The sequence below is a fragment of the Chiloscyllium punctatum genome, chromosome 17 (genome assembly GCF_047496795.1).
Source record: "Chiloscyllium punctatum isolate Juve2018m chromosome 17, sChiPun1.3, whole genome shotgun sequence".
Taxonomy (NCBI): domain Eukaryota; kingdom Metazoa; phylum Chordata; class Chondrichthyes; order Orectolobiformes; family Hemiscylliidae; genus Chiloscyllium; species Chiloscyllium punctatum.
Window position 1 is genome coordinate 31,955,799 of NC_092755.1, and position 16,020 is coordinate 31,971,818.

At 45.8% G+C, this 16,020-nt stretch overlaps 8 non-coding genes across 8 annotated transcripts; all 8 read right to left on the reverse strand.

Annotated features, from left to right (window-relative positions):
• Nucleotides 1–38: 38 nt before the first annotated feature.
• Nucleotides 39–112, reverse strand: trnai-aau (transfer RNA isoleucine (anticodon AAU)). The gene has a single exon. It is a non-coding gene; the product is annotated as a tRNA-Ile (tRNA).
• Nucleotides 113–2,130: 2,018 nt separating this feature from the next.
• Nucleotides 2,131–2,204, reverse strand: trnai-aau (transfer RNA isoleucine (anticodon AAU)). Its single transcript has one exon. It is a non-coding gene; the product is annotated as a tRNA-Ile (tRNA).
• A 2,012-nt stretch (nt 2,205–4,216) lies between these two features.
• Nucleotides 4,217–4,290, reverse strand: trnai-aau (transfer RNA isoleucine (anticodon AAU)). Its single transcript has one exon. It is a non-coding gene; the product is annotated as a tRNA-Ile (tRNA).
• Nucleotides 4,291–6,302: 2,012 nt separating this feature from the next.
• Nucleotides 6,303–6,376, reverse strand: trnai-aau (transfer RNA isoleucine (anticodon AAU)). Its single transcript has one exon. It is a non-coding gene; the product is annotated as a tRNA-Ile (tRNA).
• A 2,010-nt stretch (nt 6,377–8,386) lies between these two features.
• trnai-aau (transfer RNA isoleucine (anticodon AAU)) lies at nt 8,387–8,460 on the reverse strand. Its single transcript has one exon. It is a non-coding gene; the product is annotated as a tRNA-Ile (tRNA).
• A 2,011-nt stretch (nt 8,461–10,471) lies between these two features.
• trnai-aau (transfer RNA isoleucine (anticodon AAU)) lies at nt 10,472–10,545 on the reverse strand. Its single transcript has one exon. It is a non-coding gene; the product is annotated as a tRNA-Ile (tRNA).
• A 2,010-nt stretch (nt 10,546–12,555) lies between these two features.
• trnai-aau (transfer RNA isoleucine (anticodon AAU)) lies at nt 12,556–12,629 on the reverse strand. The gene has a single exon. It is a non-coding gene; the product is annotated as a tRNA-Ile (tRNA).
• A 2,012-nt stretch (nt 12,630–14,641) lies between these two features.
• trnai-aau (transfer RNA isoleucine (anticodon AAU)) lies at nt 14,642–14,715 on the reverse strand. Its single transcript has one exon. It is a non-coding gene; the product is annotated as a tRNA-Ile (tRNA).
• Between the last annotated feature and the right edge of the window lie 1,305 nt (nt 14,716–16,020).

A 16,020-nucleotide genomic window follows, 5' to 3' on the forward strand; every position in this document is an offset into this window, starting at 1 on the left:
GTCGTTTGGAAACACAGCAACCACACAAGCGCTGCATGTGGCCAGTGTGGGGATCGAACCCACGACCTTGGCGTTATTAGCACCACGCTCTAACCAGCTGAGCTAACCGACCAACGCTGGCAGCTCAGCGAGAGCAAATGCCTATATTGCCGGTGCCCACAACCACGGCTGCTCTGCATTTTCTGCTTCTCATCGATCGCACGATAGTCTGAAGTATTTCCTTTCGTTGCAAAGCTTTTCAACAAAAAAAAAACATTTACTTTTCCGAACGCGCATACTCGAGTTAAACATTTGCTCTGATATCTAAAATGAAGCACAATGTCCCGACGCATGCAATTTCAATCGCAACGCCACCAGCTCAGCTGCAGCTGCAGCTTCTCACGTTGACAAATTTCGTCTGGAGAACCGTACCTTCACCGATCGCTCACTGTTCTTCTGGATACTCACAGACCTTTGGAGTCAGGGTTATGTGCTGCTGATTAACTACTACGCACCTTATGCGAAAGGCATTGGAATTGTAATCTATCAGTGAGGTTCTTTCTGCTTCCAAACGACGCAGTTGCTTTGGTGTCAGCAACAGCTCAGAAGTCAACTGCACGTTTTGCTCAATGACTCATGTTGCTTATGCAATCTTCGTTTGACAGCAAGTTATCAGGCCTTCCTGCAGAGTTTGTCAGCCACAGGTCAGCTGCTAAAACGACTGCTTCAGACAGCATGCTACCATCTACATTTGAAAATGGAAAAGGTGCAAACGTTTACAGGCTGAACACTCGCTCACGATTTCGCCTGGCGCGTCAGAGGCTGGGAGCTGATCTTACGGAGGTTTTTCAATCATGAGGGGAATGAATCGGGTAAATAGACAAGTTCCTTTCGCTCAGGTGGGGCAGTTCAGAACTAGAGGGTATAAATCTGGTGTGGGAGGGTGAGAATTCGAAAGGCAGTGAGGGGCAACGGCTGCACGCAGAGGGTGGTGCGTTTCTGGAATAAGTTACCAGTCGAGCTGGTGATGGATGGTATAATTCCAATACTGTTAAGGAATCTGGACGTGTACTTGAATAGGAAGGGTTGAGAGAGAAATGGGTCAAGTGCATGCAATCGCGACTGGATGAGTTGAGGATATCTGTTCGGAATGGACGAGTGCGACCGAAGACTGTGTTTTCAGTGCTGTCCACATCTAATGGCTCTATGATAGTGCAGGTGAAATGATAAAAAAGATAAATAAAAAAACGAAGTAAAATTGTCTGAAGTTGTTGAATTCAAATAACTTCAGGTAATTTTATTTCAATTATTTTATTTATCTTTTTTAGTTGTGTTTTTTTGCCACTGTTCTGTACCTCTTATTTCTTGACTGTCTCTCTTTCTCTCGCTCCCCACTCTCTCAATACCTTTTTCCTCTCCTCTTCCCGCTTTGCTACCCTTCTCCCCTGTTTTCCATTTTGTCTCTGCTTCACCCATCCCTCACTTATTTTGTCACATAGCGCTGGCTTCAGCCTGGGTCATTCACGCCTCTTAATCTCCCTTTAATCTCTCCATGCACTGTCATTATCACCTTTGCATCTGGAGCCTTGACTCACCTCCTCTCAGCGTGGTAGAAACAGCTCCATAATACTCCCCCTTTGTTTTTATCTTTACCTTAAATCCGTTAGACTCGAAACGTCAGCTCTTTTCTCTCCTTGCAGATGGTGCCAGACCTGCTGAGATTTTCCAGCATTTTCTCTTTTGGTTTCAGATTCCAGCATCCGCAGTAATTTGCTTTTATTAATGGCTCTATGGTATTGCTGGTGATATGATAACTCCAGTGTCGATGCATGAGAGGTGAGCAAGCGAACGAATTGCCTCTGGAAGTCGTGTGACGAGTATTAACAGAGATCCAGGAAAATAACACGAACGAATTGAAGCCTGAACTCTGGTTCTCCTCCGAGACTGTGCCAGGTCTGCCTAATACTGCACAATGTTTTGCATTTGTTGGCCAAAACAACTGAGACTGGTTGTTTTGCGGCCGACACATCCACCCAGTCAGGCGATCAAGTCGTGCCTCTATCCGTGTCAAATGTTTTATTGCGAAGGTGGCGCTTCCGGCTTGGTGGAGCACGTCGTTTGGAAACACAGCAACCACACAAGCGCTGCATGTGGTCAGTGTGGGGATCGAACCCACGACCTTGGCGTTATTAGCACCACGCTCTAACCAGCTGAGCTAACCGACCAACGCTGGCAGCTCAGCGAGAGCAAATGCCTATATTGCCGGTGCCCACAACCACGGCTGCTCTGCATTTTCTGCTTCTCATCGATCGCACGATAGTCTGAAGTATTTCCTTTCGTTGCAAAGCTTTTCAACAAAAAAAAAACATTTACTTTTCGGAACGCGCATACTCGAGTTAAACATTTGCTCTGATATCTAAAATGAAGCACAATGTCCCGACGCATGCAATTTCAATCGCAACGCCACCAGCTCAGCTGCAGCTTCTCACGTTGACAAATTTCGTCTGGAGAACCGTACCTTCACCGATCGCTCACTGTTCTTCTGGATACTCACAGACCATTGGAGTCAGGGTTATGTGCTGCTGATTAACTACTACGCACCTTATGCGAAAGGCATTGGAATTGTAATCTATCAGTGAGGTTCTTTCTGCTTCCAAACGACGCAGTTGCTTTGGTGTCAGCAACAGCTCAGAAGTCAACTGCACGTTTTGCTCAATGACTCATGTTGCTTATGCAATCTTCGTTTGACAGCAAGTTATCAGGCCTTCCTGCAGAGTTTGTCAGCCACAGGTCAGCTGCTAAAACGACTGCTTCAGACAGCATGCTACCATCTACATTTGAAAATGGAAAAGGTGCAAACGTTTACAGGCTGAACACTCGCTCACGATTTCGCCTGGCGCGTCAGAGGCTGGGAGCTGATCTTACGGAGGTTTTTCAATCATGAGGGGAATGAATCGGGTAAATAGACAAGTTCCTTTCGCTCAGGTGGGGCAGTTCAGAACTAGAGGGTATAAATCTGGTGTGGGAGGGTGAGAATTCGAAAGGCAGTGAGGGGCAACGGCTGCACGCAGAGGGTGGTGCGTTTCTGGAATAAGTTACCAGTCGAGCTGGTGATGGATGGTATAATTCCAATACTGTTAAGGAATCTGGACGTGTACTTGAATAGGAAGGGTTGAGAGAGAAATGGGTCAAGTGCATGCAATCGCGACTGGATGAGTTGAGGATATCTGTTCGGAATGGACGAGTGCGACCGAAGACTGTGTTTTCAGTGCTGTCCACATCTAATGGCTCTATGATAGTGCAGGTGAAATGATAAAAAAGATAAATAAAAAAACGAAGTAAAATTGTCTGAAGTTGTTGAATTCAAATAACTTCAGGTAATTTTATTTCAATTATTTTATTTATCTTTTTTAGTTGTGTTTTTTTGCCACTGTTGTGTATCTCTTATTTCTTGACTGTCTCTCTTTCTCTCGCTCCCCACTCTCTCAATACCTTTTTCCTCTCCTCTTCCCGCTTTGCTACCCTTCTCCCCTGTTTTCCATTTTGTCTCTGCTTCACCCATCCCTCACTTATTTTGTCACATAGCGCTGGCTTCAGCCTGGGTCATTCACGCCTCTTAATCTCCCTTTAATCTCTCCATGCACTGTCATTATCACCTTTGCATCTGGAGCCTTGACTCACCTCCTCTCAGCGTGGTAGAAACAGCTCCATAATACTCCCCCTTTGTTTTTATCTTTACCTTAAATCCGTTAGACTCGAAACGTCAGCTCTTTTCTCTCCTTGCAGATGGTGCCAGACCTGCTGAGATTTTCCAGCATTTTCTCTTTTGGTTTCAGATTCCAGCATCCGCAGTAATTTGCTTTTATTAATGGCTCTATGGTATTGCTGGTGATATGATAACTCCAGTGTCGATGCATGAGAGGTGAGCAAGCGAACGAATTGCCTCTGGAAGTCGTGTGACGAGTATTAACAGAGATCCAGGAAAATAACACGAACGAATTGAAGCCTGAACTCTGGTTCTCCTCCGAGACTGTGCCAGGTCTGCCTAATACTGCACAATGTTTTGCATTTGTTGGCCAAAACAACTGAGACTGGTTGTTTTGCGGCCGACACATCCACCCAGTCAGGCGATCAAGTCGTGCCTCTATCCCTGTCAAATGTTTTATTGCGAAGGTGGCGCTTCCGGCTTGGTGGAGCACGTCGTTTGGAAACACAGCAACCACACAAGCGCTGCATGTGGTCAGTGTGGGGATCGAACCCACGACCTTGGCGTTATTAGCACCACGCTCTAACCAGCTGAGCTAACCGACCAACGCTGGCAGCTCAGCGAGAGCAAATGCCTATATTGCCGGTGCCCACAACCACGGCTGCTCTGCATTTTCTGCTTCTCATCGATCGCACGATAGTCTGAAGTATTTCCTTTCGTTGCAAAGCTTTTCAACAAAAAAAAAACATTTACTTTTCGGAACGCGCATACTCGAGTTAAACATTTGCTCTGATATCTAAAATGAAGCACAATGTCCCGACGCATGCAATTTCAATCGCAACGCCACCAGCTCAGCTGTAGCTTCTCACGTTGACAAATTTCGTCTGGAGAACCGTACCTTCACCGATCGCTCACTGTTCTTCTGGATACTCACAGACCATTGGAGTCAGGGTTATGTGCTGCTGATTAACTACTACGCACCTTATGCGAAAGGCATTGGAATTGTAATCTATCAGTGAGGTTCTTTCTGCTTCCAAACGACGCAGTTGCTTTGGTGTCAGCAACAGCTCAGAAGTCAACTGCACGTTTTGCTCAATGACTCATGTTGCTTATGCAATCTTCGTTTGACAGCAAGTTATCAGGCCTTCCTGCAGAGTTTGTCAGCCACAGGTCAGCTGCTAAAACGACTGCTTCAGACAGCATGCTACCATCTACATTTGAAAATGGAAAAGGTGCAAACGTTTACAGGCTGAACACTCGCTCACGATTTCGCCTGGCGCGTCAGAGGCTGGGAGCTGATCTTACGGAGGTTTTTCAATCATGAGGGGAATGAATCGGGTAAATAGACAAGTTCCTTTCGCTCAGGTGGGGCAGTTCAGAACTAGAGGGTATAAATCTGGTGTGGGAGGGTGAGAATTCGAAAGGCAGTGAGGGGCAACGGCTGCACGCAGAGGGTGGTGCGTTTCTGGAATAAGTTACCAGTCGAGCTGGTGATGGATGGTATAATTCCAATACTGTTAAGGAATCTGGACGTGTACTTGAATAGGAAGGGTTGAGAGAGAAATGGGTCAAGTGCATGCAATCGCGACTGGATGAGTTGAGGATATCTGTTCGGAATGGACGAGTGCGACCGAAGACTGTGTTTTCAGTGCTGTCCACATCTAATGGCTCTATGATAGTGCAGGTGAAATGATAAAAAAGATAAATAAAAAAACGAAGTAAAATTGTCTGAAGTTGTTGAATTCAAATAACTTCAGGTAATTTTATTTCAATTATTTTATTTATCTTTTTTAGTTGTGTTTTTTTGCCACTGTTGTGTATCTCTTATTTCTTGACTGTCTCTCTTTCTCTCGCTCCCCACTCTCTCAATACCTTTTTCCTCTCCTCTTCCCGCTTTGCTACCCTTCTCCCCTGTTTTCCATTTTGTCTCTGCTTCACCCATCCCTCACTTATTTTGTCACATAGCGCTGGCTTCAGCCTGGGTCATTCACGCCTCTTAATCTCCCTTTAATCTCTCCATGCACTGTCATTATCACCTTTGCATCTGGAGCCTTGACTCACCTCCTCTCAGCGTGGTAGAAACAGCTCCATAATACTCCCCCTTTGTTTTTATCTTTACCTTAAATCCGTTAGACTCGAAACGTCAGCTCTTTTCTCTCCTTGCAGATGGTGCCAGACCTGCTGAGATTTTCCAGCATTTTCTCTTTTGGTTTCAGATTCCAGCATCCGCAGTAATTTGCTTTTATTAATGGCTCTATGGTATTGCTGGTGATATGATAACTCCAGTGTCGATGCATGAGAGGTGAGCAAGCGAACGAATTGCCTCTGGAAGTCGTGTGACGAGTATTAACAGAGATCCAGGAAAATAACACGAACGAATTGAAGCCTGAACTCTGGTTCTCCTCCGAGACTGTGCCAGGTCTGCCTAATACTGCACAATGTTTTGCATTTGTTGGCCAAAACAACTGAGACTGGTTGTTTTGCGGCCGACACATCCACCCAGTCAGGCGATCAAGTCGTGCCTCTATCCGTGTCAAATGTTTTATTGCGAAGGTGGCGCTTCCGGCTTGGTGGAGCACGTCGTTTGGAAACACAGCAACTACACAAGCGCTGCATGTGGTCAGTGTGGGGATCGAAACCACGACCTTGGCGTTATTAGCACCACGCTCTAACCAGCTGAGCTAACCGACCAACGCTTGCAGCTCAGCGAGAGCAAATGCCTATATTGCCGGTGCCCACAACCACGGCTGCTCTGCATTTTCTGCTTCTCATCGATCGCACGATAGTCTGAAGTATTTCCTTTCGTTGCAAAGCTTTTCAACAAAAAAAACATTTACTTTTCCGAACGCGCATACTCGAGTTAAACATTTGCTCTGATATCTAAAATGAAGCACAATGTCCCGACGCATGCAATTTCAATCGCAACGCCACCAGCTCAGCTGCAGCTTCTCACGTTGACAAATTTCGTCTGGAGAACCGTACCTTCACCGATCGCTCACTGTTCTTCTGGATACTCACAGACCTTTGGAGTCAGGGTTATGTGCTGCTGATTAACTACTACGCACCTTATGCGAAAGGCATTGGAATTGTAATCTATCAGTGAGGTTCTTTCTGCTTCCAAACGACGCAGTTGCTTTGGTGTCAGCAACAGCTCAGAAGTCAACTGCACGTTTTGCTCAATGACTCATGTTGCTTATGCAATCTTCGTTTGACAGCAAGTTATCAGGCCTTCCTGCAGAGTTTGTCAGCCACAGGTCAGCTGCTAAAACGACTGCTTCAGACAGCATGCTACCATCTACATTTGAAAATGGAAAAGGTGCAAACGTTTACAGGCTGAACACTCGCTCACGATTTCGCCTGGCGCGTCAGAGGCTGGGAGCTGATCTTACGGAGGTTTTTCAATCATGAGGGGAATGAATCGGGTAAATAGACAAGTTCCTTTCGCTCAGGTGGGGCAGTTCAGAACTAGAGGGTATAAATCTGGTGTGGGAGGGTGAGAATTCGAAAGGCAGTGAGGGGCAACGGCTGCACGCAGAGGGTGGTGCGTTTCTGGAATAAGTTACCAGTCGAGCTGGTGATGGATGGTATAATTCCAATACTGTTAAGGAATCTGGACGTGTACTTGAATAGGAAGGGTTGAGAGAGAAATGGGTCAAGTGCATGCAATCGCGACTGGATGAGTTGAGGATATCTGTTCGGAATGGACGAGTGCGACCGAAGACTGTGTTTTCAGTGCTGTCCACATCTAATGGCTCTATGATAGTGCAGGTGAAATGATAAAAAAGATAAATAAAAAAACGAAGTAAAATTGTCTGAAGTTGTTGAATTCAAATAACTTCAGGTAATTTTATTTCAATTATTTTATTTATCTTTTTTAGTTGTGTTTTTTTGCCACTGTTGTGTATCTCTTATTTCTTGACTGTCTCTCTTTCTCTCGCTCCCCACTCTCTCAATACCTTTTTCCTCTCCTCTTCCCGCTTTGCTACCCTTCTCCCCTGTTTTCCATTTTGTCTCTGCTTCACCCATCCCTCACTTATTTTGTCACATAGCGCTGGCTTCAGCCTGGGTCATTCACGCCTCTTAATCTCCCTTTAATCTCTCCATGCACTGTCATTATCACCTTTGCATCTGGAGCCTTGACTCACCTCCTCTCAGCGTGGTAGAAACAGCTCCATAATACTCCCCCTTTGTTTTTATCTTTACCTTAAATCCGTTAGACTCGAAACATCAGCTCTTTTCTCTCCTTGCAGATGGTGCCAGACCTGCTGAGATTTTCCAGCATTTTCTCTTTTGGTTTCAGATTCCAGCATCCGCAGTAATTTGCTTTTATTAATGGCTCTATGGTATTGCTGGTGATATGATAACTCCAGTGTCGATGCATGAGAGGTGAGCAAGCGAACGAATTGCCTCTGGAAGTCGTGTGACGAGTATTAACAGAGATCCAGGAAAATAACACGAACGAATTGAAGCCTGAACTCTGGTTCTCCTCCGAGACTGTGCCAGGTCTGCCTAATACTGCACAATGTTTTGCATTTGTTGGCCAAAACAACTGAGACTGGTTGTTTTGCGGCCGACACATCCACCCAGTCAGGCGATCAAGTCGTGCCTCTATCCCTGTCAAATGTTTTATTGCCAAGGTGGCGCTTCCGGCTTGGTGGAGCACGTCGTTTGGAAACACAGCAACCACACAAGCGCTGCATGTGGTCAGTGTGGGGATCGAACCCACGACCTTGGCGTTATTAGCACCACGCTCTAACCAGCTGAGCTAACCGACCAACGCTGGCAGCTCAGCGAGAGCAAATGCCTATATTGCCGGTGCCCACAACCACGGCTGCTCTGCATTTTCTGCTTCTCATCGATCGCACGATAGTCTGAAGTATTTCCTTTCGTTGCAAAGCTTTTCAACAAAAAAAAACATTTACTTTTCCGAACGCGCATACTCGAGTTAAACATTTGCTCTGATATCTAAAATGAAGCACAATGTCCCGACGCATGCAATTTCAATCGCAACGCCACCAGCTCAGCTGCAGCTTCTCACGTTGACAAATTTCGTCTGGAGAACCGTACCTTCACCGATCGCTCACTGTTCTTCTGGATACTCACAGACCTTTGGAGTCAGGGTTATGTGCTGCTGATTAACTGCTACGCACCTTATGCGAAAGGCATTGGAATTGTAATCTATCAGTGAGGTTCTTTCTGCTTCCAAACGACGCAGTTGCTTTGGTGTCAGCAACAGCTCAGAAGTCAACTGCACGTTTTGCTCAATGACTCATGTTGCTTATGCAATCTTCGTTTGACAGCAAGTTATCAGGCCTTCCTGCAGAGTTTGTCAGCCACAGGTCAGCTGCTAAAACGACTGCTTCAGACAGCATGCTACCATCTACATTTGAAAATGGAAAAGGTGCAAACGTTTACAGGCTGAACACTCGCTCACGATTTCGCCTGGCGCGTCAGAGGCTGGGAGCTGATCTTACGGAGGTTTTTCAATCATGAGGGGAATGAATCGGGTAAATAGACAAGTTCCTTTCGCTCAGGTGGGGCAGTTCAGAACTAGAGGGTATAAATCTGGTGTGGGAGGGTGAGAATTCGAAAGGCAGTGAGGGGCAACGGCTGCACGCAGAGGGTGGTGCGTTTCTGGAATAAGTTACCAGTCGAGCTGGTGATGGATGGTATAATTCCAATACTGTTAAGGAATCTGGACGTGTACTTGAATAGGAAGGGTTGAGAGAGAAATGGGTCAAGTGCATGCAATCGCGACTGGATGAGTTGAGGATATCTGTTCGGAATGGACGAGTGCGACCGAAGACTGTGTTTTCAGTGCTGTCCACATCTAATGGCTCTATGATAGTGCAGGTGAAATGATAAAAAAGATAAATAAAAAAACGAAGTAAAATTGTCTGAAGTTGTTGAATTCAAATAACTTCAGGTAATTTTATTTCAATTATTTTATTTATCTTTTTTAGTTGTGTTTTTTTGCCACTGTTGTGTATCTCTTATTTCTTGACTGTCTCTCTTTCTCTCGCTCCCCACTCTCTCAATACCTTTTTCCTCTCCTCTTCCCGCTTTGCTACCCTTCTCCCCTGTTTTCCATTTTGTCTCTGCTTCACCCATCCCTCACTTATTTTGTCACATAGCGCTGGCTTCAGCCTGGGTCATTCACGCCTCTTAATCTCCCTTTAATCTCTCCATGCACTGTCATTATCACCTTTGCATCTGGAGCCTTGACTCACCTCCTCTCAGCGTGGTAGAAACAGCTCCATAATACTCCCCCTTTGTTTTTATCTTTACCTTAAATCCGTTAGACTCGAAACGTCAGCTCTTTTCTCTCCTTGCAGATGGTGCCAGACCTGCTGAGATTTTCCAGCATTTTCTCTTTTGGTTTCAGATTCCAGCATCCGCAGTAATTTGCTTTTATTAATGGCTCTATGGTATTGCTGGTGATATGATAACTCCAGTGTCGATGCATGAGAGGTGAGCAAGCGAACGAATTGCCTCTGGAAGTCGTGTGACGAGTATTAACAGAGATCCAGGAAAATAACACGAACGAATTGAAGCCTGAACTCTGGTTCTCCTCCGAGACTGTGCCAGGTCTGCCTAATACTGCACAATGTTTTGCATTTGTTGGCCAAAACAACTGAGACTGGTTGTTTTGCGGCCGACACATCCACCCAGTCAGGCGATCAAGTCGTGCGTCTATCCCTGTCAAATGTTTTATTGCGAAGGTGGCGCTTCCGGCTTGGTGGAGCACGTCGTTTGGAAACACAGCAACCACACAAGCGCTGCATGTGGTCAGAGTGGGGATCGAACCCACGACCTTGGCGTTATTAGCACCACGCTCTAACCAGCTGAGCTAACCGACCAACGTTGGCAGCTCAGCGAGAGCAAATGCCTATATTGCCGGTGCCCACAACCACGGCTGCTCTGCATTTTCTGCTTCTCATCGATCGCACGATAGTCTGAAGTATTTCCTTTCGTTGCAAAGCTTTTCAACAAAAAAAACATTTACTTTTCCGAACGCGCATACTCGAGTTAAACATTTGCTCTGATATCTAAAATGAAGCACAATGTCCCGACGCATGCAATTTCAATCGCAACGCCACCAGCTCAGCTGCAGCTTCTCACGTTGACAAATTTCGTCTGGAGAACCGTACCTTCACCGATCGCTCACTGTTCTTCTGGATACTCACAGACCTTTGGAGTCAGGGTTATGTGCTGCTGATTAACTACTACGCACCTTATGCGAAAGGCATTGGAATTGTAATCTATCAGTGAGGTTCTTTCTGCTTCCAAACGACGCAGTTGCTTTGGTGTCAGCAACAGCTCAGAAGTCAACTGCACGTTTTGCTCAATGACTCATGTTGCTTATGCAATCTTCGTTTGACAGCAAGTTATCAGGCCTTCCTTCAGAGTTTGTCAGCCACAGGTCAGCTGCTAAAACGACTGCTTCAGACAGCATGCTACCATCTACATTTGAAAATGGAAAAGGTGCAAACGTTTACAGGCTGAACACTCGCTCACGATTTCGCCTGGCGCGTCAGAGGCTGGGAGCTGATCTTACGGAGGTTTTTCAATCATGAGGGGAATGAATCGGGTAAATAGACAAGTTCCTTTCGCTCAGGTGGGGCAGTTCAGAACTGGAGGGTATAAATCTGGTGTGGGAGGGTGAGAATTCGAAAGGCAGTGAGGGGCAACGGCTGCACGCAGAGGGTGGTGCGTTTCTGGAATAAGTTACCAGTCGAGCTGGTGATGGATGGTATAATTCCAATACTGTTTAGGAATCTGGACGTGTACTTGAATAGGAAGGGTTGAGAGAGAAATGGGTCAAGTGCATGCAATCGCGACTGGATGAGTTGAGGATATCTGTTCGGAATGGACGAGTGCGACCGAAGACTGTGTTTTCAGTGCTGTCCACATCTAATGGCTCTATGATAGTGCAGGTGAAATGATAAAAAAGATAAATTAAAAAACGAAGTAAAATTGTCTGAAGTTGTTGAATTCAAATAACTTCAGGTAATTTTATTTCAATTATTTTATTTATCTTTTTTAGTTGTGTTTTTTTGCCACTGTTCTGTACCTCTTATTTCTTGACTGTCTCTCTTTCTCTCGCTCCCCACTCTCTCAATACCTTTTTCCTCTCCTCTTCCCGCTTTGCTACCCTTCTCCCCTGTTTTCCATTTTGTCTCTGCTTCACCCATCCCTCACTTATTTTGTCACATAGCGCTGGCTTCAGCCTGGGTCATTCACGCCTCTTAATCTCCCTTTAATCTCTCCATGCACTGTCATTATCACCTTTGCATCTGGAGCCTTGACTCACCTCCTCTCAGCGTGGTAGAAACAGCTCCATAATACTCCCCCTTTGTTTTTATCTTTACCTTAAATCCGTTAGACTCGAAACGTCAGCTCTTTTCTCTCCTTGCAGATGGTGCCAGACCTGCTGAGATTTTCCAGCATTTTCTCTTTTGGTTTCAGATTCCAGCATCCGCAGTAATTTGCTTTTATTAATGGCTCTATGGTATTGCTGGTGATATGATAACTCCAGTGTCGATGCATGAGAGGTGAGCAAGCGAACGAATTGCCTCTGGAAGTCGTGTGACGAGTATTAACAGAGATCCAGGAAAATAACACGAACGAATTGAAGCCTGAACTCTGGTTCTCCTCCGAGACTGTGCCAGGTCTGCCTAATACTGCACAATGTTTTGCATTTGTTGGCCAAAACAACTGAGACTGGTTGTTTTGCGGCCGACACATCCACCCAGTCAGGCGATCAAGTCGGGCCTCTATCCCTGTCAAATGTTTTATTGCGAAGGTGGCGCTTCTGACTTGGTGGAGCACGTCGTTTGGAAACACAGCAACCACACAAGCGCTGCATGTGGTCAGTGTGGGGATCGAACCCACGACTTTGGCGTTATTAGCACCACGCTCTAACCAGCTGAGCTAACCGACCAACGCTGGCAGCTCAGCGAGAGCAAATGCCTATATTGCCGGTGCCCACAACCACGGCTGCTCTGCATTTTCTGCTTCTCATCGATCGCACGATAGTCTGAAGTATTTCCTTTCGTTGCAAAGCTTTTCAACAAAAAAAAACATTTACTTTTCCGAACGCGCATACTCGAGTTAAACATTTGCTCTGATATCTAAAATGAAGCACAATGTCCCGACGCATGCAATTTCAATCGCAACGCCACCAGCTCAGCTGCAGCTTCTCACGTTGACAAATTTCGTCTGGAGAACCGTACCTTCACCGATCGCTCACTGTTCTTCTGGATACTCACAGACCTTTGGAGTCAGGGTTATGTGCTGCTGATTAACTACTACGCACCTTATGCGAAAGGCATTGGAATTGTAATCTATCAGTGAGGTTCTTTCTGCTTCCAAACGACGCAGTTGCTTTGGTGTCAGCAACAGCTCAGAAGTCAACTGCACGTTTTGCTCAATGACTCATGTTGCTTATGCAATCTTCGTTTGACAGCAAGTTATCAGGCCTTCCTGCAGAGTTTGTCAGCCACAGGTCAGCTGCTAAAACGACTGCTTCAGACAGCATGCTACCATCTACATTTGAAAATGGAAAAGGTGCAAACGTTTACAGGCTGAACACTCGCTCACGATTTCGCCTGGCGCGTCAGAGGCTGGGAGCTGATCTTACGGAGGTTTTTCAATCATGAGGGGAATGAATCGGGTAAATAGACAAGTTCCTTTCGCTCAGGTGGGGCAGTTCAGAACTGGAGGGTATAAATCTGGTGTGGGAGGGTGAGAATTCGAAAGGCAGTGAGGGGCAACGGCTGCACGCAGAGGGTGGTGCGTTTCTGGAATAAGTTACCAGTCGAGCTGGTGATGGATGGTATAATTCCAATACTGTTAAGGAATCTGGACGTGTACTTGAATAGGAAGGGTTGAGAGAGAAATGGGTCAAGTGCATGCAATCGCGACTGGATGAGTTGAGGATATCTGTTCGGAATGGACGAGTGCGACCGAAGACTGTGTTTTCAGTGCTGTCCACATCTAATGGCTCTATGATAGTGCAGGTGAAATGATAAAAAAGATAAATAAAAAAACGAAGTAAAATTGTCTGAAGTTGTTGAATTCAAATAACTTCAGGTAATTTTATTTCAATTATTTTATTTATCTTTTTTAGTTGTGTTTTTTTGCCACTGTTGTGTATCTCTTATTTCTTGACTGTCTCTCTTTCTCTCGCTCCCCACTCTCTCAATACCTTTTTCCTCTCCTCTTCCCGCTTTGCTACCCTTCTCCCCTGTTTTCCATTTTGTCTCTGCTTCACCCATCCCTCACTTATTTTGTCACATAGCGCTGGCTTCAGCCTGGGTCATTCACGCCTCTTAATCTCCCTTTAATCTCTCCATGCACTGTCATTATCACCTTTGCATCTGGAGCCTTGACTCACCTCCTCTCAGCGTGGTAGAAACAGCTCCATAATACTCCCCCTTTGTTTTTATCTTTACCTTAAATCCGTTAGACTCGAAACGTCAGCTCTTTTCTCTCCTTGCAGATGGTGCCAGACCTGCTGAGATTTTCCAGCATTTTCTCTTTTGGTTTCAGATTCCAGCATCCGCAGTAATTTGCTTTTATTAATGGCTCTATGGTATTGCTGGTGATATGATAACTCCAGTGTCGATGCATGAGAGGTGAGCAAGCGAACGAATTGCCTCTGGAAGTCGTGTGACGAGTATTAACAGAGATCCAGGAAAATAACACGAACGAATTGAAGCCTGAACTCTGGTTCTCCTCCGAGACTGTGCCAGGTCTGCCTAATACTGCACAATGTTTTGCATTTGTTGGCCAAAACAACTGAGACTGGTTGTTTTGCGGCCGACACATCCAACCAGTCAGGCGATCAAGTCGGGCCTCTATCCCTGTCAAATGTTTTATTGCCGAAGGTGGCGCTTCCGGCTTGGTGGAGCACGTCGTTTGGAAACACAGCAACCACACAAGCGCTGCATGTGGTCAGAGTGGGGATCGAACCCACGACCTTGGCGTTATTAGCACCACGCTCTAACCAGCTGAGCTAACTGACCAACGCTGGCAGCTCAGCGAGAGCAAATGCCTATATTGCCGGTGCCCACAACCACGGCTGCTCTGCATTTTCTGCTTCTCATCGATCGCACGATAGTCTGAAGTATTTCCTTTCGTTGCAAAGCTTTTCAACAAAAAAAAACATTTACTTTTCCGAACGCGCATACTCGAGTTAAACATTTGCTCTGATATCTAAAATGAAGCACAATGTCCCGACGCATGCAATTTCAATCGCAACGCCACCAGCTCAGCTGCAGCTTCTCACGTTGACAAATTTCGTCTGGAGAACCGTACCTTCACCGATCGCTCACTGTTCTTCTGGATACTCACAGACCTTTGGAGTCAGGGTTATGTGCTGCTGATTAACTACTACGCACCTTATGCGAAAGGCATTGGAATTGTAATCTATCAGTGAGGTTCTTTCTGCTTCCAAACGACGCAGTTGCTTTGGTGTCAGCAACAGCTCAGAAGTCAACTGCACGTTTTGCTCAATGACTCATGTTGCTTATGCAATCTTCGTTTGACAGCAAGTTATCAGGCCTTCCTGCAGAGTTTGTCAGCCACAGGTCAGCTGCTAAAACGACTGCTTCAGACAGCATGCTACCATCTACATTTGAAAATGGAAAAGGTGCAAACGTTTACAGGCTGAACACTCGCTCACGATTTCGCCTGGCGCGTCAGAGGCTGGGAGCTGATCTTACGGAGGTTTTTCAATCATGAGGGGAATGAATCGGGTAAATAGACAAGTTCCTTTCGCTCAGGTGGGGCAGTTCAGAACTGGAGGGTATAAATCTGGTGTGGGAGGGTGAGAATTCGAAAGGCAGTGAGGGGCAACGGCTGCACGCAGAGGGTGGTGCGTTTCTGGAATAAGTTACCAGTCGAGCTGGTGATGGATGGTATAATTCCAATACTGTTAAGGAATCTGGACGTGTACTTGAATAGGAAGGGTTGAGAGAGAAATGGGTCAAGTGCATGCAATCGCGACTGGATGAGTTGAGGATATCTGTTCGGAATGGACGAGTGCGACCGAAGACTGTGTTTTCAGTGCTGTCCACATCTAATGGCTCTATGATAGTGCAGGTGAAATGATAAAAAAGATAAATTAAAAAACGAAGTAAAATTGTCTGAAGTTGTTGAATTCAAATAACTTCAGGTAATTTTATTTCAATTATTTTATTTATCTTTTTTAGTTGTGTTTTTTTGCCACTGTTGTGTACCTCTTATTTCTTGACTGTCTCTCTTTCTCTCGCTCCCCACTCTCTCAATACCTTTTTCCTCTCCTCTTCCCGCTTTGCTACCCTTCTCCC